The sequence below is a fragment of the Artemia franciscana genome, chromosome 15, assembly GCF_032884065.1.
Source record: "Artemia franciscana chromosome 15, ASM3288406v1, whole genome shotgun sequence".
Classification (NCBI taxonomy): Eukaryota; Metazoa; Arthropoda; class Branchiopoda; order Anostraca; family Artemiidae; genus Artemia; species Artemia franciscana.
In genome coordinates this window covers 30,578,739-30,606,090 of record NC_088877.1, presented here as the reverse complement: position 1 = coordinate 30,606,090, position 27,352 = coordinate 30,578,739, and the positions used below count along the sequence as shown (strand labels likewise).

At 35.9% G+C, this 27,352-nt stretch overlaps 2 long non-coding RNA genes across 2 annotated transcripts in view; both read left to right on the top strand.

Moving 5' to 3' along the window:
• LOC136036330 (uncharacterized) overlaps window positions 1–27,352 on the top strand; it is a 350,999-nt gene that overhangs the window by 12,573 nt on the left and 311,074 nt on the right. The gene's annotated exons all lie outside the window — the stretch shown is intronic.
• On the top strand, window positions 462–25,319 carry LOC136036320 (uncharacterized). The gene is made up of 4 exons (XR_010619694.1): window positions 462–565; window positions 16,410–16,695; window positions 21,996–22,187; window positions 25,130–25,319. It is a non-coding gene; the product is annotated as an uncharacterized LOC136036320 (long non-coding RNA).

The window sequence follows — 27,352 nt, the reverse complement described above, 5'->3', positions numbered from 1 at the left end:
CACAAGTGCCAAATGAGCTCTTGGCTCTTGGCTCTTCCGACCTCGTACCATATGAGCTCTCGGCTCTTCCGACCTCGTCACAAGTGCCATATGAGCTCTTAGCTCTTGTTTAATATAGGGAGGATATAGAAATTATAGCTTCGAGCTTAAAACCAACAAGTCCATCACACAGAAAGCTTATGGCTTTTGGAGATCGATTGGAAAGGTTATACTTAACTAGCCACAGATTTCTTAGCATGGGTGCTTAAATTTAGTTTACTGTGAATAAAAAATCTCACTCGTTATTTACAAAGAGGATTGGATGGCTTCAAAGAAAATAGCCACGCCTTATTTAGTATCTACCAACTAAAGGCAAGCCAATACATCAATTAAGACAGGGCTTAATTGTGAGATTTACGATACTCAGGGAACATATTCATAGACAGAAAACGTTGCAACGCTGGTCGGGAATTCCCTCGATCACCATCATCAAGTTTTCCGACATTTTGTCTTGGCACTTGAGCTGACGACTGACGTTTCAGCCAGCCCTTTGGCTGGCTGAAAACTAGTAAAATAAATAAAATTGGTAAGTATAAAGCTCTTTGTACCTTCTCTAGATGTATAGTCTACTTGTTCTAATAGAAAATTAGGCTAACAAAAGCTGCAGGCCCTTGGTGTGTATGTTTAGCCTAGGCTATATTAACAAAGGTCAGACTTCACCCCATTAATTTGCAAATATATACCTTGCATTTTGTACTGAATCCAAATTCATTGTTCTCGATCAAGTAAAACAGAAGGTTTTTGGTAAATGTGGGATAGTCTATATTTCTTACCTTAAAATAAAGAGTAGGCCTATAGGTTACCACTTCATGTTTTTTTTTTTTGTTATTTACATATATGGCTGTTTAGGTTTACATTTTGTTTTAAGCACTTTATATATCCTAGTAAATAATAAATTTTCTCTTCAGTTTTTTGGTCCCTCAATGGGTCAAATCATTGGCATCAAACTTTCAAACTTATTGTTTTATTATAGATTCATTTTTAAGGTGTAATAAGCATTAAGGTAAAATTCTAGTTTAGTGACTTCTTGCTATCTTGGAGAGGGGTTAGGTTAGGAATGTAAAATCCTAGTCAATTGACTTCTTGCTATCTCAGGAAGGGTTTAGGTTAAGAAAATGAAACTTTCAGGGATGAATCTACAGACTAAAGTATGTCCTGGGAAGGTATTTTGAAGCAACTACCTCCACTCCTCCCTCTAAAGTGCCCTGATCTTTGATGACCTTTAAAAATATGTGTGTTGTAAAATTGTAACCTTGCAAAATAGATCTTCTGCTTAATTGAAGTACAACAAAATTATTTTCAGCTTCATAACTTGCTCAATTCCATTTTATAAGGTTTTAAAGATATGCAAATAAATTTCCTAAATTTGAAAAAAAAAACATTGATATGGCTCCAAATTATACTCAAATAACAGGAATTGGATTTTCAGAACTAAAGGCAGAGAAAAATCAACTAGTAACTGAAAATTAAGGTAAAATGTTGTTTTGTCTAAATTTCAATTGGTGTAGACCTGTCATGTAGGCAAATTTCTGGGCCCTCTGGAGGGAGAAGGAGTGGAGATGGGTACTTTATAATACATTCCCAGGACATACTTTAGCCTGTAGACCTATTCCTGAAAGTTTCATTTTCCTAACTTGAACCCTTTCCAAGATAGAAAGAAGTCAATTAACTAGAGTTTTACCAAATGAAACTTTTTGGGATGGGTTTACAGGCCAACTTATGTCCCAGGAAAGTATTTTGAACTACCTAACTACTCTCTTTCCCTCTAGAGGGTCCTAACTTTTGATGACCTTTAAAAATATATGTGTTATAAAAGTGAAACCCTGCAAAATAGATCTTCTGCTTGAATGAAGTACAACAAAACTGTTCTCAGCTTCACATTGCTCAATCCCATTTATAAGGTTTTAAACATATGCTAATACATTTCCTAAATTAAAAAAAAATATTGATATGGCTCAGAATTCTACTCAAATAACAGAAATTGCATTTTCAGAACTAAAGGCAGAGAAAAGGCAACTTGTAGCTGAAAATTTAGGTAAAAAAAGTGTGTTGTCAAAATTTCAATAGGTATTGACCTGTCATGTAGGCATATTTCAGGGCCCTGTAGAGGGTGCATGAGTAGATGTGGTTACTTTAAAATACCTTCCTGGGATATACTTTAGCCTGTAGACCCATCCCTTAAAGTTTCATTTTTCTAACCTAACCCCTTTTCAAGATAGTAAGAAGTCACTAAACTAGAATTTTACCAGTACTGGATTGTCATGATTAAGTTAAATAATCTTAAATTTTGACTAAATGTCTAAATATATGTGTTTTTATCAAATTGGGATTGGTTGGATCAATACAGCAGAGGACCCAATAAATTATATTTAAATATTTTTGAGTAATTAGTTTTTACTTTTCCTTGGGGGGGGGACTTCAAACCATGTTATTGAAATGACTATATGTTATAGCCCGGTTCTAAACATGGTTTTTTGGTCACATCCTACTTCTTCTTGTTTTGCCTTTGCTGCTTCTACAGAATTGCATATCATGTATCAGGGTAGGAGTCAATAAATATTTTGTCTTTTAGAGACAGGACTCTAATGTTTTGCATCCTTTGTATTAATTTGAATAGGATAATCATTTCTCAGTCTTCCCTTTTTGTGAGGAAAATGGTTTGTGTTAGTGTTAAAATGTGTGCTGAAGAAGAGACATGCAGTATAACTTATAAAAATGGTTTTCAAAAATGGAAAGAAATGTATGATACTATTAGGCCTAAAAAGGAATAAAAATAAACTACTTTATGTTATATATTGAAAGTAAAATATTGTTTTATAAATCAGAGGTGTATTACTTATGATTAAAAGATATATTATAATAAGTCAACCTTAATATCAACATGACTAGTTTATTTTAATATTGCTTCTCAGATTCTACCTCTCTAGGGTTGAAATTTTTCCATCGCCTAGGTAATAGGCAAATTAAATGTGTAATCTGTTTAATTTAATTTGCTGGCAAGAGGGGGTGAGGAACAGAAAGAAGATTTATTTTTCGCTTTAGCCAATCTATATTAATCTATTGTCTTCCTCTACCTTAACAGTTTTAGCAAGTGAGCTGTGGAAGTACTAGTCACTGTCTTGGATTTTTTTTTTAAGTTTTTAAATTTCCTTGGCAGAAAGTAAAGGTTTGATTATAAGTTGCTTCTGGCTGGCACAGCTATAATAATTTTACCCTTATGTGAAGATTTATAAACAAAATTTATTTTCATCTCTTTCAAAGATGCTGTCCGTGAAATTTTCTATAATTTTCATTTCTAAGAATTAGCTAAAATATTTTTATGAAATATTAGATATGTTTGTGCATCTGATACAGTGTTTTTTCTATGCATGACTGTATTTTGTTTTCCTGAAAACTGGCATTTCTTGTTTAAATGCTCCTGCCTGTGGAGGAGCACTGTGTTGGCTAGGGCTATTCTGGTCCCCCTGGCCCTGGGGAACTGTGTTAACCCAGAAGTTTAATTTTTCTGATTTGCAAAGTAGTTTTAACAAAATGATTATCTCAAAATGTTTCTCTGATGGTTTTTTTTTTTGAAAAAAGGGCACAAGGAGGCTAGATCTGATATATTTGGGGGAAAACAGCATGGTTAGGATGGCTAGTTCCCCTCCAATCACTTTTGAGTCTTACTAGTGGCACTAGAACTCCCAATTTTCAATCAAATGAGCCCCCTGTAAATTTTATATAAAAATCCCTTCCATATGAAGTACCTCTGGGAGAAAAAATTGCAACCATAGGCAGTGCTATAGCACTACCTCTCAAATATTCCTCCCAGTGGATTAGCATTGTTTATCTGGCAGACAAAGAATATGTCCAAGGTAATGGCAACCTATCCTGGTTGTCATTTGTGTCCCAGTCTGTAATTTCTCTTTGAGTGTCCTGGTCGTCATTTATATTCCCTGTGTCCTGGTTGTCATTTATATTCCCTGTGTCCTGGTTGTCATTTGTTTCCTGGTTGGTAATTTATCTTTGAGTGTCCTGGTTGTTATTTGTGTCCCAGTGTCCCAGTCTGTAATTTCTTTTTGAGTGTCCTGGTTGTCATTTATATTCCCTGTGTCTCAGTTTTTAGTTTTCTTTTTCTCTTTTATTTTTCAGTTTTTTTTTCCTTTTTTTTAGTTTTTTTTTTCAATTTTTAGTATTTTTTTTTAGTTTTCAGTTGTTTTTTTTTCTTTTTAGTTTTTTTTGTAGCTTTTACCTTTTTTTTAGTTTTTTTTTCTTTTTAGTTTTTTTTGTAGCTTTTACCTTTTTTTTTAGTTTTTTAGCTTTTTTAGTTTTTTTTTAGTTTTTATTGCACTTGGTATTAACCAAGTGACATAACATTCACCAATTCTTTCTGTCAGTCCCCGTTTTGCCACTTTAGGCACTTCCAGGTAAGCTAGGACAATGAAATTTGGCAGGCGTATCAGGGACATGACCAGCTTAAGTTAGAAACAGTTGTTTTTCCCAATTTGACCATCTGGGGGGGGGAGTGGGGGGCCAGTTAATTTGCAAAATATAGAAAAAATGAAGTATTTTTAACCTATGAGTGGGTGATGGGATCTTAATGAAATTTGATGTTTGGAATGATATTGTGTCTGAGAGCTCTTATTTTAAATCCTGACCGGATCTGATGACATTGGGGGAGTTGGAGGGGGGAAACATAAAATCTTGGAAAACACTTAGAGTGAAGGGATCGGGATGAAACTTGATGGGAAAAAGAAGTACAAGTCCTAGACACATGATTGACATAATTGGAACGGATCCGCTCTCATTGGGGTAGTTGGGGGGGGGGGGTAATTCTGAAAAATTAGGTATTTTTAACATACAAACGGGTGATCAGATCTCAATGAAATTTGATGTTTAGAAGGATATCGTGTCCTAGAGCTCTTATTTTAAAGCTTGACCGGATCTGGTGACATTGGGGGGGGAGTGGGAGGGGGAAACCTAAAACTTGGAAAACACTTAGAGTGGAGGGATCAGGATGAAACTTGGTGGGGAAAAATAAACACAAGTCCTAGATACATGATTGACATAAACGGAACGAATCCGCTCTCTTTAGGGTAGTTGGGGGGGGGGGGGTTATTTCTGAAAAATTAGAAAAAATTAGGTATTTTTAACTTACGAACGAGTAATAGGGTCTCAATGAAATTTGATATTTAGAAGGATATCATGGCTCAGAGCTCTTATTTTAAACCTGACCGGATCTGGTGACATTGGGAGGGGGAAACCTAAAACTTGGAAAACACTTAGAGTGGAGGGATTGGGATGAAACTTGGTGGGAAAATAAGCACAAGTCCTGGATACATGATTGACATAAACAGAACGGATCCGCTCTCTTTGGGGTAGTTAGGGGAGGGGTTAATTCTGAAAAATTAGAAAAAATGAGGTATTTTTAACTTACAAATGGGTGATCAGATCTCAATGAAATTTGATATTTAGTAGGATATCATGTCTCAAAGAAATTATTTTAAATCCTGACCGGATCTGGTGACATTGGGGGAAGTTTGGGGTGGGGGAACCTAAAATGATGGAAAACGCTTAGATTGGAGGGATCGGGAAGAAACTTGGTGGGGAAAATAATCAGAAGTCTTACGTGATTTACATAATTGGAACGGATCCGCTCTATTGGGGGGGGGGGGGGTTAATTCTGAAAAATAAGAAAAAAATGACGTATTTTTAACTTACGAAGGAGTGATCGGATCTTCATGAAACTTCATATTTAGAAGGACCTCGTAACTCAGATCTCTTATTTTAAATCTCAACCGGATCAAGCGTAATTGGGGGGGGGGCAGTTGGGGGGACTGGAAATCTTAGAAAATACTTAAAGCGGTGAGATCAGGATGAAACTGGATGGGGAGAATAGAAACTTGTCTAAGATACGTGACTGACATAACCGGACCGGATATGCTCTCTTTGGTGGAATTGGGGGGGGGTAATTTTGAAAATTGAGGTATTTGTTACTTACAAAAGGGTGACCAGATCTTAATGAAATTTGATATTTGGAAGGATCTTGTGCTTTAAAGTTCTAATTTTAAATTCTGACCAAATCCTGTGACATTGGGGGGAGTTGGAGGGGGAAACCAGAATTTTTGGAAAACGTGAAAATTGGGGTATTTTTATCTTACAAATAGATGATTGGATCTTAATGAAATTTGATTTTTAGAAGGAATTCATGTCTCAGAGCTCTTATTTCAAATCCAGACTAGATCATTTGACATTGGGGTGAGTTTGGAGGGGGAAATCTTGGAAAAACACTTGGAGTGGAGGAATCGGGATGAATCTTGGTGGATGGAATAAACAAATGTCCTTGATACGTGATAGACAGAATCGTACTGGATTCGCTCTCTTTGGGGGAGTTGGGGGGAGGGGTTCAGTGATTTGGCGAGTTTGGTGCTTCTGGACGTGCTAGGACGATTAAAATTGGTAGGCGTGTCAGGGAGCTGCACAATTTGACTTGATAAAGTCCTTTTCCCAGATTCGACCATCTGGGGGGCTAAAGGGAGAGGTAAATTTAGAAAAAATTAGGTATTTATAACTTACAAGTGGGTGATCGGATCTTAATGAATTTTGATATTTAGAAGGACATTGTGACTCAGAGCTCTTATTTTAAATCCTGACCAGCATTAAACCTCTTATTTTCGTTTTTAAATCAATCTCTTGATTCATAGAATTTTGTTAGAGCTCATACCATATGATCTCTTGGCTCTTAGCTCTTCTTGCCTTGTCACAAGTGCGATATGAGCTCTTAGCCCTTGTTTTTTTGTTTGTTTTTTTCCCAGGGGTCATCGTATCGACCAATTGGTCCAAGTTCTGGCATAATTCTGGTTATTTTCTAGCCTGTTTATTTTCTAGTTCTTGTATAATTTATGGTTATTTTTTAACCAGCTGATATTAACCGTTGATTTTTGAATTGAACATGGAATAGTTGTGGGAAAAGTCAAGTCTTGGTCAATTGTAGAAAAAGCCAAGACAGATAGTGCAAATAAGTGGGCATCAAGTCAATGTTAATTTTACCCCCTTTTTTTTATTTTTTAAATGACTGGTACATGTAAATTACATCCAGTAATGTAATTCATTCTTAATTTTTTTTAATCGTACCATTTTTATTGTCTCACCTTATTTTAGATAATATTTCCTCCCATTAGATTTTTTACTTTAACATTGAGCTTTTATTCAGAAGATCTTTGACTGAAATTTTTTTTTAGTTTTTTTTTCTGATTTAATGCAAAAAATAAACAAAAATTATTTTTTAAATAAGATAAATTTAACTCACAAACAGTTTGGGGGTGTCCATGTTATTGTCGAAATCGTTTTTTAGTTGGTCTTTCAACTATGTTTGACAAAATTGCTATCTTAAGATCTTTACCCGGTTGCTTAGGGGGATAAGGTGTGTGGGAGGGGAGCTATCTACCCTCCAATCTTTTTTATAACTTTGAAAAGACACTGGAAGTTTTAGTTTCAGTTTGAAAGAGTCCTCTTCCGATATTAGAAGACCATTGGTTCGACATGATTACACATGAGGAAAAAACAAATAACACGCATCTGCGATCTTTATTCCTGCAAAAATACACAAAATTGATATTTTGCGAAGGGGAGCTTTAAATGACTGGAAATAGCCTTCTCTGATACGTTGAATTAATGTTATTATTGTATTAAAATCGCTTGATTTTTCGGGGTTGTTCCCCGTTCCGTTCTTCAAAAATCATGCCAATTTTCTTGGATTCTTAGTTTTTGATGCGAAGCATTAAACTTACTGTATTTTATATATTTGGGATCAGCGTAAAAAGTCAATTGTGTCAATTGGTGTCAAAATACTGATTTTTAGATTTTCCGTCACTATTGAGCCACGTCAATTCTGACGCTCAGTTCATTGCCATGAACTGCTAGTTCTTAATAATCATTCATCATGTCATATATATATGTTTTTTTCAGATAGTAATCTGGATCTCTCCTAGTTTTCTCCGAAACGTGTCAACAGGAGTAGCGAAATGTGAATGGTGTTTGTTTTTTATATTGGCATGGGCACTAGAATGGATCGTTGAAAATGTCGTGACGAGCTCCTTAAAAGACCTGGCAAACATGGACGGAACGTTTAAGCGTCTGATTTTCATGGTTATGGGTAAGTTTCAAGGTTAAAGAAAAATTCTATGGAGCAATATCAGGAAAAATTGAAAAATCCTAACCCTTTAATAAGTGTTTTATTGATAGCCACATGAATAGCCAATTTTTTTTTACTTGTTTTTATAATGAACAGAAAATTAATTTGAGATACTTTACCAGGTTTGAATTCTTCTACCCACAGTCCTCTTTCTTTATGAACTATGTATTTTCAGGGGAAAAACATTATCACAAACATATGCCCAAAAGAATAAAAAAAAGCCAAGTTTAGTCGGATGTAGGAGAAATGTATATTTTATCGCGACAATAAAACACATAGTTCAACCCACACCTAGTATTTATAAGAAATATCAGGTTTGAAGAATATATTTATTTATAAAAGCTGTTTTTAGATAGAACAGGCTCGAAAGTAAAAAGTAAAAGTAAAGGCTCGAAAGTAAAGTTTTTTAGATAAAAGGCTCGAAAGTAAGCAAAGAGAGATTTCTCTTATTATGTACTTCACAAACCCGTAGAGGGTCCTGTATCTCTCACAAGGTTTGAAAATTAAAACTTTCAAAATTTTATGCTAAATCAAATCACCCTTATATATTTAGAACTAAAAAAAAAGGAAGAATTGTATTGGATGCAACAAAACTGTTCAAGGAACTATGGAATAAATGCTAGAAAATTCTGTATTGCTTGGATTTTTCAATTTTTCCTGATATTGCTCCATAGAATTTTTCTTTAACCTTGAAACTTACCCATAACCATGAAAATCAGACGCTTAAACGTTCCGTCCATGTTTGCCAGGTCTTTTAAGGAGCTCGTCACGACATTTTCCCTAAGTAAATGATCCCTAGCAAATCCGGATCTTGATGCAAATTTTCTTCGTCTACTGTATAAGTGCCTCTCAAATTTTCAATTTGGCTTATGACGGGCTGCCATTGGCGCGTGGCGAATGGCCAAGGACTGAGGAACTCCAGGAGTCCAGCAGTTGCGGCACTTAGTTGTTGCCTATGGACACAACTACGGACACGTAGTTCTGTCCGAATTATATATATATATATATATATATATATATATATATATATATATATATATATATATATATATATATATATATATATATATATAATTTCTATTGCGCCGTAATTTCTATGGGTTATAGTTATATATATATAACTAATAGAATTTAGTTTTTAAGTTTTTTAGCTTTTTTAGTTTTTTTTATTCTCTTTTTAGTTTTTTTGTAGTTTTTACCTTTTTTAGTTTTTCTTCTCCTTTTGTATTTTACCTTTTTTAGTTATTTTTCTTCTTTTTTATTAATGCTAAGGCCAAGGATCGAACATGGAACCTTTCGGACCTGGAACATAACGCTTTACCAACTCGAATACATTCGTTTTGAATTGGTATATGATGTGTTCCGGTCTTCATTTACATTCCCTGTGTCCTGGTCGTCATTTGTGTCCCGGTGTCCCTTTCTGTAATTTTTAAATATTTAAACTATTTTAACTACATAAAACTTATGAATATACAACATTCTTTGCTGTCCCATTGTCTGTCCATATAAATAGATTGTCAGGTTTACCAACTCTTGAACATGCAACATAATAATTGTCCATGGGAAAACAATCTGTATTCAGATCTATATCTCATTTTTCTAACGATTGCCCTTGAGCTTTGTTGATGGTGATTGGTAATCGAACATTCCCTGTGTCCCCGTCGTCATTTATATATCCCCCTGTGCCCCCGGCGTCCCTGTTGTAGTTGTGTCCCTGTGTCCTGGTCGTCATATATATTCACTGTTTCTCGGCTTATATATATATATATATATATATATATATATATATATATATATATATATATATATATATATATATATATATATATATATATAAATCACAGGTGGGACACAAGGACACAACTATATATACCTGATTATCTATACCTGATTATTCTAATGATTGCCCTTGAGCTTTGTTGATGGTGATTGCTAATCAAACATTCCCTGTGTCCCCGTCGTCATTTATATATCCCCCCTGTGCCCCCTGGCGTCCCCGTTGTAGTTGTGTCCCTATGTCCCAGTCGTCATTTATAGTCGACAAACATGACTTCAGTCGACACACAAACATGGCAGCAGTCGACACACATGTCCCAGTCGTCATTTGTGTCCCGGTGTCCTAGTCTGTAATTTTTCTTTGAGTGTCCCGGTCGTCATTTATATTCCGTGTGTCCCGGTCTGACCTTTTTTTATTTTTTCTTCTTCTTTTGTATTAATGCTAAAGCCAAGGTTTGAACCTGGAACCTCTCAGACCTAAAGCCTGGAACATAACGCATTACCAACTCAGCTACTTCGACTTGAATACATTTACCTTTTGTTTTTTTTTTTTTTTTTTTTTTGCTTCCTTTTTCTCCTTTAGTTTTCAGTTTTTTCCTTTTTTAGTTTTTTTCTTTTTCAGTTTTTAGTTTCTTTAGTTTTTTATTAGTTTTTAGTTTTTTTGTAGTTTTTACCTTTTTCTTAGTTTTTTTTTAGTTTTTTACCTTTTTAGTTTTTTTAGTTTTTTAGCTTTTATAGAATTCTCATTTGTGTTCCGGTCTGTAATTTCTTCAGTCGACAAACGCAACGTGAGTTGACAAAAAACTTCATGAAGGCATAATTATCAATCCTTATAAAGGGAGGGATATATTAACAGGATAAGCTTGTTTTGGTTTTACTTGGTTGTTTTACATTTGCTGGTTTTTTTTTTCATAGGCATGTATTTTGGGGGTGATACCTGACGCGGGGATGCCATGGATATTCTGTGGTAGCCACAACACTGTGCTGGGTAGAGAATTTAGAGTGGCGAAAATTGTGTGTGGCTATACTGTTTGACCTATGTGATTGTATGGATGAGTAGGGTTAAGGCCTCATTCAAGTGCTGGTCTATATTAATCACTAATTTAGGAAAACAGTCTTCCTTTTCTCCTTCTGTCTCTTTTTTTTTTTTTTTTTTTTTTTTTTTTTTGTGTGTTTGTGCTGTAGCATTGGTGATTTATCTTTTCGTGATATATATATATATATATATATATATATATATATATATATATATATATATATATATATATATATATATATATATATATATATATATTTATATATATATATATATATATATATATATATATATATATAATATATATATATATATATAATATATATATAAATATATATATATATATATATATATATATATATATATATATATATATATATATATATATATATATATATATATAGATGTCCCGGTGCCCCGGTCTCTCGGTCTTTAATTTTTTCTGTCGAAAAACATGACGTCAGTTGACAAACAACTTCATGACAGCATAATGCTCAATCCTTACAATGACGTCATTCGGCACACAAACATGACTTCAGTCAACAGACACAGAACTTATTTTTTATCTTCTATCTATCTATCTATATATATATAAATAAGTTGTCTGTGTGTGTGTGTGTCGAGTGGCGTCATGTTTGTGTGTTGACTGACGTCATGTTTGTTGATTGACAAAATTACACACCAGGACAACGGGACACAAATGACGACCGGGACACCGGGACATCTATCTTCTATCTATCTTCTATATATATAAAAATAAGTTGTCTGTCTGTCTGTGGATCAGGTGACGTCATGTTTCTGTGTTGACTGACGTCATGAAATTAATTGTCGTCATTTTTGCTTTGACGGTGACGTCATTCAAGATATTTAAGACATATGTTCACGTAGAAATCTATTAATGTTTAAGTTTACAATGACTGATGAACTTACAATGGCAAAAGCCGATGAAGATGCTCAAAGAGTCTATGCCAAAAAACTTGCTGCTGATAGAAAAAGTCAGAAAAGAAAGCTTGGATATAACCGGGAATATAAATGACGACCGGGACACAGGGACACAACTACAACGGGGACGCCGGGGGCACAGGCGGGATATATAATTGACAACTGAGACACAGGGATTGTTTGAATAGAAATTACAGACCGGGACACCGGGACACAAATGACGACCGGGACACTGGGGCACAGGGAATATAAATTACGATCGGGACACTCAAAGAGAAATTACAAACTGGGACACCAGGACACAAATGACGACCGGGACACAGGGAATATAAATGCTATTTATAACAAAGACAATGGGACAGCGAAGAATGTTGTATATTCGCATGTTTTACGTAGTTAAAAATATATATTTATATCTATATCTATTCACAGGTGGGACACAGGGACACAGCTACAATGGCGCGTAACTAATATGGCGCTTAACGACTTACGCGCGCGGGGGGGCTTGGGGGGGCGCGAAGCGCCCCACCAACTAGGTGTTGGGGTGGTGCGAAGCGCCACCCCAACAGCTAGTCTATATATATAAAAATAAGTTGTCTGTCTGTGGATCTGTCAGGTGACGTCATGTTTCTGTGTCGACTGACGTCATGTTTTCGACTGACGAAATTACAGATCGGGACACAAATGACGACCGGGACATAGGGAATATAAATGACGACCGGGACACAAGGAATGTTCGATTAGCAATCACCATCAACAAAGCACCGGGACACAAATGACGACCAGGACACAGGGAATACAAATGACAACGACTGACGTCATGTTTGTCAACTGAAGAAATTACATACCGGGACACAGGGAATATAAATGACGACCGGGAACCTCAAAGAGAAATTACAGACTGGGACACCCGGACACAAATCACGACCAGGACACAGGGAATATAAATGACGACCGGGACACAGGGACACAACTACAACGGGGACGCCGGGGGCACAGGCGGGATATATAAATGACGACCGGGACACAGGGATTGTTCGAATAGAAATTACAGACCGGGACACAAATGACGACCGGGACACAGGGAATATAAATGACGACCGGGAACCTCAAAGAGAAATTACAGACTGGGACACCCGGACACAAATCACGACCAGGACACAGGGAATATAAATGACAACCGGGACATAGGGACACAACTACAACGGGGACGCCGGGGGCACAGGCGGGATATATAAATGACGACCGGGACACAGGGATTGTTCGAATAGAAATTACAGACCGGGACACCGGGACACAAATGACGACCGGGACACTCAAAGAGAAATTACAAACCGGGACACAAATGACGACCGGGATACAGGGAATATAAATGACGACTGGGACACAGGTACACATCATTAGAATAATGAGGCATAGATCTGAATACGGATTGTTTTTCCCATGGACAATTATATGTTGCATGTTCATGAGTCAGTAAACCTGACAATCTATTTATATGCACAGACAATGGGACAGCGAAGAATGTTGTATGTTCGCACGTTTTACGTAGTTAAAAACATATATATATATATATATATATATATATATATATATATATATATATATATATATATATATATATATATATATATATATATATATATATATATATATATATATATATATATATATATATATATATATATATATATATATATATATATATATATATATATTCACAGGTGGGACACAAGGACACAACTACAATGGCGCGTAACGACTTACGCGCGCGGGGGGGGGCTTGGGGGGTACGAAGCGTCCCACCAACTAGGTGTTTGGGTGGCGCGAAGTGCCACCCCAACAGCTAGTTTATATATAAAAATAAGTGGTCTGTCTGTCAGGTGACGTCATGTTTCTGTGTCGACTGACGTCATGAAGTTAGTTGTCGTCATTTTTGCTATGACAGTGACGTCATTAATGGTATTTAAGACATGCGTTCACGGAAAAATGTTTAATTGTAAAATGACTGAAGAACCTACAATGGCAACAGCCGAGGAAGCTGCTCAAAGAGTCTATGCCAAAAAACTTGCTGCTGATAGAGAAAGTAAGAAAAGAAAAAGTGCCGAGGAATCACAAGAACAGCAAGAAAACAGGCTTGCAGCTGATAGAGAAAGTAAGAAAAGAAAGCGTGCCGAAGAGTCACAAGAACAGCAAGAAAACAGGCTTGCGGCTAAAGAACGCAAAACCGCGCAGTTAGATGAAAATCCACCTGGAAAGCGAGAGTCAAAACATATCAAAACTGAAAATGATAGCGATGATGATTGGGTTTGGGATTTTGACTTGGATAAGGTCATCAATGCCTACCAGATTTAAGTTAAAAAACAAAGGTTCGGCGATATGTACTTCATAGTGACGCTGAAAAATAAAGAAGAAAAAAAAACTGAAATAATGTAAAAAACTAAAAAGAAAAAACACTCAAAGATAAATTACAGACCGGGACACAAATGACGACCGACACAGATGAAATATAAATGACGACCGGGAACCTCAAAGAAAAATTACAGACTGGGACACCCGGACACAAATCACGACCGGGAATATAAATGACGACCGGGACACAGGGACACAACTACAACGGGGACGCCGGGGGCACAGGCGGGATATATAATTGACGACTGAGACAGAGGGATTGTTTGAATAGAAATTACAGACCGGGACACCGGGACAAAAATGACAACCGGGACACTGGGACACAGGGAATATAAATGACGACCGGGACACTCAAAGAGAAATTACAAACTGGGACACCAGGACACAAATGATGACCGGGAAACAGGGAATATAAATGCTATTTATGTGCACAGACAATGGGACAGCGAAGAATGTTGTATATTCGCATGTTTTATCTATCTCAATTCACAGGTGGGACACGGACACAGCTACAATGGCGCGTAACGACTTAAGCGCGCGGGGGGGGGGGCTTGGGGGGTGGGGCGAAGCGCCCCACCAACTAGGTGTTGGGGTGGCACGAAGCGCCACCCCAAAAGCTAGTAGGGAATATAAATGATGACCGGGACACTCAAAGAGAAAGCGACCGGGACACAAGAAATGTACGATTAGCAATCACCATCAACAAAGCACCGGGACACAAATGACGACCGGGACACAGGGAGTATAAATGACGACCAGGACATAAGTAAAAAAAAAAACTAAAGAAAACTAAAAAAAGGTAGAAACTACAAAAAAAACTAAAAAGAAAAAAACAACTAAAAACTAATAAAAAAACTGAAAAACTAAAAAAGGAAAAAAAAGGAAAAAAATGAAAAATAAAGGAGAAAAACAAAACTAAAAAAATAAAAATAACTATAAAGGTAAAAACTACAAAAAAAATAAAAAGAAAAAAGAAAAAAACTAAATTAAAAAAAGGTTAAAAACAAAAAAAAACTAAAAAGAAATAAAGGAAAAAAACACAAAAATTTATTTCATCATATACCAATTCAAAAACTCAAAAACGAATGTATATACAGACCGGGACACCGGGATACAAATGACGACTGGGACACAGGGACTATAAATGACGACCGGGACACGACTACACCGGGGACACCGGGGGGCACAGGGGGATATATAAATGACGACGGAGATACAGGGAATGTTCGATTAGCAATCACCATCAACAAAGCTCAAGGGCAATCATTAGAATCATGAGGTATAACTAAAAAAAAACTAAAAAAAAAAGGTAAAAAACTAAAAAAAAAGACCAATTCGAAAACGAATATATATACAGACCGGGACATTGGGACACAAATGACGACCGGGACACAAGGAATATAAATGACGCCCGGGACACTGAATGAGAAATTACAGACTGGGACACCGGGACACAGGGAATATAAATGACGACAGGGACGCAACTACAACGGGGACGCCGGGGGCACAGGGGGATATATAAATTATGACGGCGACACAGGGAATGGTCGATTAGCAATCACCTTCAACAAAGCTCAAGGGCAATCATTAGAATCATGAGATATAGATCTGAATACGGATTGTTTTCCCATGGACAATTATGTGTCGCATGTTCAAGAGTTGGTAAACCTGACTATCTATTTATATGCACAGACAATTGGACAGCGAGGAATGTTGTATATTCTCAAGTTTTACGTAGTTAAAAACATATATATATATATATATATATATATATATATATATATATATATATATATATATATATATATATATATATATTCACAGGTGGGACATAGGGACACAACTACAATGGCGGGTAAGTAATATGGCGCGTAACGACTTACACGCGCGGGGGGGATGGGCTTGGGGGGCCTTGAATAGATAAATATAGATATTAAACACCTGCTACCTGCATCTCCTTCCGATGATTTTGAAAACAAAAGTGATTTATATTATTTTTTTTAAATTAATTCTGACCATTTTATATTTCAGGAATGACCTACATGAATGTGATAGAACTGTTTTCCCTCTGTCTGCTGTGTACATTGCATGCAATGGGTTCCGCTGACATCAATCCATCTCAGGACTGCCATCTAATTTTCATCAATACGTGCAGCAAAACTTTTAAAGCTACAAGATGCCAATTAGTAATAGCCATGGGCTTTGCAAACCAATTACTCACTTTGTGGAAAGCTTTTTTTTTGCAAAGCAAATTTGGAATCAAGAATTCAGCTTGACGTATATTACTCCCTTACTTCTCGACATTGTCGCTCCAAGTGTAAATAGCCTTCCATTTCTCTTTCTGTTTTTTTTTTTTTTTATATCTTGTATGCATGGTATAATCATTGGATTTTATGAAATGATATCGGTAGCTTATCTTGAAAAAGTTAAAAAGTATTAAAGAATTATAGTTCTTGTTTTAGAAGACGAAAATATGATGGGCTGGATGAACTTTATGGGAAGTATATTTACGTCTGGCTCAATTACTGTGAATAGCAACTGCTTGGTCAGTTTGCTGCCTGGTCAGCAACTGCTTGGTCAACTATCTTCTGGTTAGTTTTTATTTGGGGTAAAATGCTTAAAACTACCCCAAAGAGGCTCACCCATCTTTTTCTTTATTTGAACTGAAAAATCAATCGTTACAACGCCTAGGGCACGTGGTTTGTTCCACCTGTTGTTGAGGATTTCTGAAAATAAACGTCCCTAGTATGAAATATGGCTTTATTCTGTTAACAGGAAATATGACTTCAACTTTCTGAATTCTGCCTAATAGAATGATGTCAAACAATTCAATGAAACTTTCTGAGTCCGATGTATTTGATAAGATAATATTTTTCAAATTCCATTGGGCCGTAGCAACGCACACCCACAAAAATAAAACAAAAAAGCAAGTTCAAATCACAATTTTTCAGCATTTTCGCCTTTTAAACCTCTTTGTTTGTTATCATAAATGTTCCCCACCATGCTGAAATCTCTTTTGCTTGGGTCAAAAGAGGGTAGACAGCAGAGATGCTTCCAAACGAATGCTGTTACTTCACGATCACTCTAAAGGAAGCTTTTCTTCATCCCTTGTCGAAGTTGTAAGTCTGTTATCAAATATGCTGTCAATTCAAACTGCTGTTCCTCCTCTCCTTTTTTGGATACAGGGGTAAAACTAGGATTTTAAGGTTGGAGAAGGGATTTGAAGATTGTGTCCAAAAAATTGTCCAAAAATTGCCGAAAAATTTCGACTCACAAGCTAGATATCAAATGTAAATGGTTTTTGGAGGTATCGGCACCGCATACCGAACTTCCCCCCTTTCCACTCAGTGAAATCCCCTCCCTTAGCTATGCCCCTAACTAGATAGCACGATTTTAATCGAATAATTCGTGGATCTCTTACCCACGCAAGTGAATATTCATCAAACCAAACGTATGATTTATTGTGTTTTATTTAGTTGTTTTGGTAAAAATTGTACGTTTGTGAGCTCAGCATTTATTTCGAATATTGATGCACCAATTGTGAGTTGACATGTAGGTGTGCATTGACAACAAATTTGCTTTGACTTCATTTGACTCACCTGGTTGACTTTGCTGTTGGCTTCATTTCTAAGGACTGGACAAGGAAAAATTAACACAAAAATCTCTTACCCTTTTCATGATAAGTCGTGCATAAAAAAAGCTTGTTTTTGTCTGTTTTTTTTTTTTTTTTTTTTTTCGGATATCCGATTATGACACTAACTTCAATATTGGCCTGATATATCGGTCGGGCTCTAAACCGTTTAGAAGCACCTACTTTCTTCTCATGTATTCGCTTACTCCCAGAAATCTATCTAGCATTCTTCAAACCTCCAGATAATTTGACTTAAAAACACCGAACCCTTGTTAACCTGATTGTATTCTCCTAAAGTTTCAATGTTCTAACCAATCTAGCACTCTTGAAAATGAAACTTCTGTAGAAAATCTACTTGTATTACCCCTGAGCCAAATGAATTCTTTAGGCTCTAAATTATCTTAAAATCTGTTTGCTGAACTAAACCGTACTTGTTCCATTTTGGCATAACCTCAAGCTTCTCACCTATAATGAAGATTTGCAACTTCTTTTATCTGAGTGAGTCTTCTCTGAATTTTCACATGTTCTACCTGACCTAAATTATTTCTCAAAAGGATATTTATTTGCTTATTACCCTTTCAATTACAATCTTCTGAATGCTTAGACATCCCTATTAGCGTGCAGACTTTATGCCCAAATAAACAACCTATTCTTTAACCTCTAGCTCTCATGTACTCCAAAATAAAGTTAAAAATAACTTGTTTTTTGTATTTGAAGTAAGTGGCAACATTGATATTCAAAATAAACGTAAACCCAAAGAAGAGAGGGAGTCAACCTTGTTCTCAACAGCTTCGCCCGGAAAGCGCTACTGTCATTTACACCTATCTCCTCACGTTTACTGACAGCGAGAATAGACAGCAAGCATAGGAAGGTAACTGTTCTTACCTGCTATGCACCGACAAATGAGGCCGAGAATGGAGATAAGGACTACTTCTATGCAGTGCTTTTCTTCATGCTCTCCTCTGTGTCGCCAAACGACTACCTCACTGTCATAGGTGATTTCAACGCCGTTGTTGCTAACAGTTCTGACCTATATGATGCGGCTGTTGAACCTTTGACGGTTGACACTCTGAATGAGAATAGAGAGCAGCTGTTCCATCACCCACGCCCTATCAGTCATTAATACATTGGTCGTGAGAAAAGACATTGCGAAGCTCACATGTAACAACATTGACGGCAAGACAAAAAGATGCTCGACTACATTTTGCGACGACGCTGGCATTCGTCTGTACAGAACTGCCGCTCATACAGAGGTGCTGAGCACAGCAATACTGACCATCGTCTTCTTTCTGCAAGGATCAAACTTGGGCTGATGGCCAACAAGAATAACTCCTCTTCCTCCAAGAAGATAGACACCTCTCGATTGAAGCAAGATCCTTTGGTTCGTAAACGGTATATGGTTGAGGTCTCTAACCACTTTGAGCCCTTCCAACAGTGTTCAAAAAGTGAGTCAGCGTAGAATATTTTCTAAGTTAATGTTCTCACTGCAATTACAGAAGTTGTGGGCTTGAAGTAGTGAAAAAAAAATAGCGGATTAGCAGCCAAACGTTCGAAGGGATTGAGCAGCTACGGCTAGCGAGACTACGAGGAGATATCACACTCTAAAGACAGTTCAACAAACAGTGCAAGTCTATGTTTCACAAGGACAAGAAAGACTTCATTGGAGGCAAAGCCACTGAGCTCGAGCAAGCTTCCCAGAGACATAGGTGCAACATTCAAGATCTTGGTTGAGCTGACTGGGCAACACTCCATTGCGTCCACAAGCCGGAAAGTAGCGTATGGAGAAACCATGTACGATCAGTCCCAATGTCTTGGTATATGGAAGAAACACTTCGATATAGTGCTCAATTCACATCCACCTGTTTGCATTGACCCCGGGCTTGTTGCTGCTGCTGCAAAAACTACCGCTTCCACTGACGGCGACGAGTTTTCTCCTGAGGAGATCAGATCAGCCGTAAAGAAACTTAGGGATAATAAAACAACCGGCCCTTGTGGCATCGCTTCTTAGCTACTCACAATAGGTGGGCCTGCAATGATATTCTGGGTACAGATAGTGTTCAGCATTATCTGGCACACAAAAGTTAGACCATCAAACTGAAAGAAAGGAATCCTTGTGTCGGCGTTTAGTCAGTGTGTCAAGGGAGCAAGACGGACTGCGGGAACTACCACGGTAACACCCTACTGTCTCTTCTTGGAATGCTGTTTGCGATGCTGCTGCTGACACGTGCAACAAGTTCCCTGCATGCTTTGCGTTGCCCCTAACAAACCGAATTCATACCAGGAAGATCGACGACAGAACAGATTGACACGGTTTGATAGATCGTTCAGAAGACAGTGGAATTTAACAAAAAAAAAACCTACATAGCTCCCATTGACTTTAGTTCTGCCTTCGACACTGTTGAAAGACCGTCCATTTGGCTAATCCTGAAAGCTAGCTTACCCAAAAAGATAGTAGAGAAAACGCCAGAACATACAGAAAACACACAGAAAACGCCGTCCTCTTTAACGGGAAGGTTTTCTCTTCATTCCAAATACAAAACGGAATATGGCAAGGATGCGTTGCTGTACCTGAGCTGTTTAACTATTTCATCGACCACATCCTGAGCGAGACGCACCATACCCAACCATTCGGCATCAGTTATGCTGGGAGGACTCTATCCGATGTTGATTTCGTGGACGATGCACCTGTCCTTAGTGACAATATCGACCAACTTAAGTCTGTACTCGAGACTCTCTCCTTCACAGCCTCTAGAGTTGGGCTTTATATCAAATGAAAGATAACGAAGATCATACCCAGAGAAAAGACAACATCAGCACCACTCTCAACTGTTAAGATTAACAGCCCAGCTGTTGATGTGGTAAGGCACTTCACATATCTTTGATCAATTATATCCTCTAGTGGCACACTTGAGGCCGAAATCTCGGCCAGATCTGCTAAGGCAAGCTCTGTGTTAAGAGGGCTCCTGAGAGTAGTCCTCCACAAATTGCCACAAAGAAATGAAAATAAAACAGAAGCTCATGAGCACTATCGCTCTAATTGCTGTTTCCTGTATTAATATTTAAATACTGATTTTTATTTTTTAAATGACTGGTACATGTAAATTACATCCAGTAATATAATTTATTTCTTTATTTTTTTTTTAATCGTACCATTTTTATTGTCTCACTTTATTTTAGATAATATTTCCTCCCATTCGATTTTTTACTTTAACATTGAGCTTTTATTCAGAAGATCTTTGACTGAAATTTTTTATTAGTTTTTTTTTCTGATTTAATGCAAAAAATAAAAAAAAATTATTTTTTAAATAAGATAAATTTAACTCACAAACAGTTTGGGGGTGTCCATGTTATTGTCGAAATCGTTTTTTATTTGGTCTTTCAACTATGTTTGACAAAATTGTTATCTTAAGATTTTTACCAGGTTGCTTAGGGGGATAAGCTGCGTGGGAGGGGAGCTATCTACCCTCCAATCTTTTTAATAACTTTGAAAAGACACTGGAAGTTTTAGTTTCAGTTTGAAAGAGTCTTCTTCCGATATTAGAAGACCATTGGTTCGACATGATTACACATGGGGAAAAAACAAAAAACACGCATCTGCGATCTTTATTCCTGCAAAAAATACACAAAATTGATATTTTGCAAAGGGGAGCTTTAAATCACTGGAAGTAGCCTTCTCTGATACGTTGAATTAATGTTATTATTTTATTAAAATCGCTTGATTTTTCGGGGTTGTTCCCCGTTCCGTTGTTCAGAAATCATGCCAATTTTCTTGGATTCTTAGTTTTTGATGCGAAGCATTAAACTTACTGTATTTTATATATCTGGGATAAGGGTAAAAAGTCAATTGTGTCAATTGGTGTCAAAATACTGATTTTTAGATTTTCCGTCACTATTGAGCCACGTCAATTCTGACGCTCAGTTCATTGCCATGAACTGCTAGTTCTTAATAATCATTCATCACGTCATATATATATGTTTTTTTTCAGATAGTCAAGTGGATCGGCGGTGAAACTGGTTCCAAAAACTTCTCCAAAGTAGTTGTAAAATTGGAATGGTGTTTGTTTTTTATTTTGGCATGGTTACTAGAATGGTTTATTAAATATGTCGTTTTCAACGATTCAAAAGAATTTTGGAAAACATGGAAAGATCGAGCAAGCGTTTTTTTTTCATGGATAGGGGTAAGTTTCAAGGTTTCAAAAAAAATTCTATGAAGCAATATCAGGAAAAATTGAAAAATTCCAACCCTTTAATAAGTGTTTTATTGATAGCCACATGAATAGCCAATTTTTTTTTTACTTCTTTTCATAATGAACAGAAAATTAATTTGAGATACTTTACCAGGTTTGAGTTCTTCTACCCACAGTCCTCTTTCTTTATGAACTACGTACCTTCAGGGGAAAAACATTATCACAAACATATGCCCGAAGGAATAAAAAAAAGCCAAGTTTTGTCGGATGTAGGAGAAATGTATATTTTATCGCGAAAATAAAACATATAGTTCAACCCACACCTAGTATTTATAAGAAATATCAGGTTTGAAGAATATATTTATTTATAAAAGCTGTTTTTAGATAGAACAGGCTCGGAAGTAGGCAAAGAGAGATTTCTCTTATTGTGTACTTCACAAATCCGTCAAGCGTCCTGTATCTCTCACAAGGTTAGAAAATTAAAAGTTCCCAAATTTTATGCTAAATCGAATCACCCTTATATATTTAGAACTAAAAGAAGAAACAATTGTATTGGATGCAACAGAATTGTTCAAGGAACTATGGAATAAATACTAGAAAATTCTGTATTGCTTCTCTTCAACCCAAGAAAGAAAAATAAGATAGCAATTTAGCTTGACAATTACTAATTTGAATCTTTTTTAACTCCTTGTTATAAATCCGGAATATATAAAAATTGCAAGTTGAGTTTTGTAAACTTTTATTGTCTGGATTTTTTTTCCTTAATTTAAGTTTCAAGTTATTACGAATCATGTTGCATTGGAATTTTTAACTTTTTCGTTTTATATATATATATATATATATATATATATATATATATATATATATATATATATATATATATATATATATATATATATATATATATATTAAAATTTGATTTTGAAGTGATTAGTTTCCCATTCCCTGAAAGTAATATAAACTCAAATATCACATATTCAGCGTTTTTCTCACAAATACTTCGTTTTGCAAGGATTTGTAGTAATTATATTGATTTTAAAAATAGATGTAAAATCTTGAGAGGTTTTTCTGCAAATAAATTAACTTGGCAATTTAAAAATTTAGTTTTCATTATAACGAACTTTTAAATAAATACCAAAAGAATTATCTGGAAATACTTAAGGAAATTTTCGACTAGTTTCGGAGGTTCGCGAAAAGATGATGCAGCGCCATTTATTTTGAATTGTGGTTCTATTAGAGCGTTTTTTTTTTAAATTAGCCACATGGTAATGATTAATTATATAATTATTTAGTTCATACAGGTATTTTGCAAAGTGTTAATATATGTGATTTGGTATATTTTATCACGTTTAGTTTACTAAAAGGTGTGATACAAAAATCACATTTTGTTGCTAAAAGGTGGAATATATCAACAGGATAAATTTTTTTTGGTGTTACTTGGTTGTTTTACTGGTTTTCTTGGTTTTCTTTTTTTTCAAAGGCATGTAATTTGGGGGTGATACCTGACACAGGGATGCTTCGGATATTCTGTGGCAGGCACAACACTTGACTGGGTAGAGAATTTAAAATGCCAAAACCCTATAGGCAAGTGTATTCTACTGATGAGTGTTGGGTTGTTGCCTCTGAATTATTTGTCTTTACTGTTTTTATTGTCTGGTAAATGACAACTTATACTTATTGATGACATGTCTGCCTGTCCATGGATTATTCTTTATGGTTGATAGTGTATGGCTATGCTGTTTGACTTATGTGATTGTATGGATGAGTAGGGTTAAGGCCTCGTCCAAGACTGATCTATATTAATCTCTAATTTAGGAAAACAGTCTTCCTTTTCTCCATCTTTCTCTTTTTTTTTAATGTGTTTGTGCTGTTGCGTTGGTGATTTCTTTTTTTTTAATATATTTTTATTGTCAGAGGGATTAATATGATTACCCAGAAAGGATAAACATTAAGGATATGCAGATCGAGGATCAGGGCAGATCAAACAAACAAAGAAATTATATTTTATCGAATATTTGAGGCTTTAATACTGCCCACATAGACAGTTTAGCCTACGAGATAAATAGCGATTATTTATATAAGACAAATAACCCAGCCTTTTTGAGACATGATTGGTTTCAAAACTACCATCGTAAAATTTTTAGCTCATCAAAAGAAGAATCAGCAAAAGACAACAATAATCAAAAGAACATGTCTCCAATGAAAGGCCCCAGAAGCAGCAATTTTGTTTTTAGTGCATATTAAAATAGAATAAGAATAAACGGACTTTAGATTTTCTTAGCTTAAGGATGACTTGGTTTTTTATTTCTTTTCTTTTAGATCTACTTCAATTTCGACTCTGATTGTCTCCCATACCCTTCTATTACTTATGTTAATATATGTTCGTTTTAAGTTTGGTACGTTTTAAGTTATTCTTTAATTGTAAGGCTTGAAGACCATGCAAAGACATTTTGCGAAAGTTCTTTGCTTTGAAGAGGGAGTTAGGGGAGTTTAAGGTTTTGAAACACCCTCCTAAGTTTTTTTCTAATTGCGGCTTTTCCTCTATTCCTGAAAAATTACTTTAAAAAATGGTAACTTTCTGGAATCTGTCCCTCGGTTCTCCAAAAGTGGTCTGAATCAACCTCCCCAAAAAAATATTTTTCCAATCATGAAAATCCGCATAATCAATCAGATGTTTCCTTAGACAGGGGGAAGATCTAAAAAGGGACTTTTGCAGAGGAATTGCCGAGGCCAAGCCACCCAAAATCCTAAATTTTCCTGAATTTCTGAGTACTTTCAGTGGGTACATATACTATAATAAAATTGTAAATGTTTTTATTATTACCCCCACCCAGAAAAAATCCTTTGAAGGTGTCTGCTAATGGTAATTTGCAACTTATAACAAGGTCTTTTTGGCTAACTCCATTGATTGATTTTTTTTGTTTTTTTTTCAGGACCGTGCAACCATGGCAGTCAAAGCTCCCTTACAATTTTACAGAATGTTGAAGAGGTGAACATGAAGGTCCAAATATTTTTTTTGAAAGTCTTAAAGCTGAAGACGTTGAATCTCCAATTAATTTTCGACATTATATCATTGTAACTAAACTGGAATTGAATTAAATTAAGGTTGTTTTCGACGATAAATGAAGTTGAATGGCTTTCTCAAGGAATACTAAAATTTTCATAATAAAGAGTTCTATTGTTCAACCGAACAAGAAAACTAAACTGGGACAGTAATTTATTGCTTTGTTTCGTAAATACTTAGTTTTCAAAAATGTATTAAAATAGCAATGCAATTATGGTGCATGATTTCAATCATTTTCTCAAATAGTGCATGGTACCTCATTACAAGCCAAGAAAGATCCGTGTCAATAGTATCCAATCACACAAAGATATTACCATATGCAAAAAAAGAATATTCATCTTATTGGGATTTTAAGTAACTACGGCTCATTAGAAGGATTCACCCTTCACGAGACTGAGAGCTGGAGGGAAGTCATTCATCCTCATGAGCAGGTGTTTTTTTTTTTTTTTTTTTGCGGACTTGTCTACCGAAATAATGTTTTTCTTCCTTTTTTTCTCTCAGCGGACTCAACGAAGTCATAGACTCATAAGACTCTCTTCCACTGGACAATACGAAGAACTCTACTTCAACCCTACTGTAATATCAGTGTAGGGTTAGATGAGGAATTTCCCTCATTTTTGAGGAAATCATTATTTCCAAGAGAATGGTCGGTAAAGATGGATTCAACTGCCATCGACTTGAAAATGAGCCTTTGGATCTTGGAAGAAAATTTGAAAAACAGTTGGGTATCAAAACCGCTCTGGAAATCCTCAAACCATCTGATTTCTCCAACTACGGTACCTCTGCAAAATGAGATATTTTCAGAAAACTGAATTTTCTATATTGAACAAAAAAATAGATTTGTACTCCTAAAGTGATTTTGAAAGAAATTCTAGTATTTGAAGAGGTTTTATTAACATGATAAAGTTGGAAAACCTACCCCTGCCTAAAAAAATATTCGGTATATTTGATCATGTCTGATAAAACGGCATGGTATCCATAAACGTAATCCTATGGATTATTTATTCTAAAATCAATTGAACAATTTGCATGTACCTAGGCTGCATACTCTATGAAGTTGGTGATTTGACTGGGTTAGGGAAAAAACATTCAAGCTAGATTTTCGGTTTGTTAGGAGCAGCGCAAAGCATGCAGGGAACTTGTTGCACGTGTCAGCAGGAGCATCGCAAACAGCATTCCAAGAAGAGACAGTAGGGTGTTTTCTGCAGGGGGCTGGTAGTTTCCAGTGGGGGGGGGGGGTGTCAATGCCGGCTATCGTAAAAGGACAAGCAAAGTTTCAGGGTTTTGGTACTATGGATAGATGACGAACATCGGTTCAAAGTACCATACTGTCTGAATCAGCAATTCCAAAGATTGAGCCATTTCATGGTCTGGTCCTTATTTGTCAGCTAGTTGATAGATGACTTGTTTTAATTAATTATTACATGGCATTTATTCCATTTTCAGGGGGTTTATCCCGTTATTTTATTAAAAATCTTATATTTTGCTAATCCAACATAGATAAGTTATTCCAAAACGGTCAAAAGTTTTTTAAATTGTCATAAAGTGTTTAATTAGTTCTAGGTTCTACTATTACAATCTAGTTTCATAACTTCGAAACGGTATGACTCTTCAGGGTTACATGAGGAACGGGCAATGGGTAGAGGGCTTTTGAACTCTTGAACTTTGCCAAATCCTCAATCACTGTTCCCTAAAATAAGAAAAATATATAGAAACCTAGAGCTTGGACATCAAATCCTGAATCCTCAGGAGCAGAACTGGAAAAAAAAATCCAACCTGAAACTTTCAAAAAGCTGGCAATTTTTTATTATTGTAAAATGACTAGAACATGTTTAAATTAAATAGTAGGCAGAGCATATGCTAGCTGGACAAATGATATACGCAAATATAACTATTGTACCCTTTTGACAAAATGCGTCCTCCATTCCAATGTAAATAAAAAAGCACAAAAACAATAAATAAGGCTACGTTTTTTTTTTCAGATTTTAAAAAGTGATTTTATAGTTCTGTTATGTAATGCTACCTGGTGTCGCTCCCTCTTATCAGTTTTCATAACACTATTTTCTAAGGAAAGTTAATAATATTAGCTACA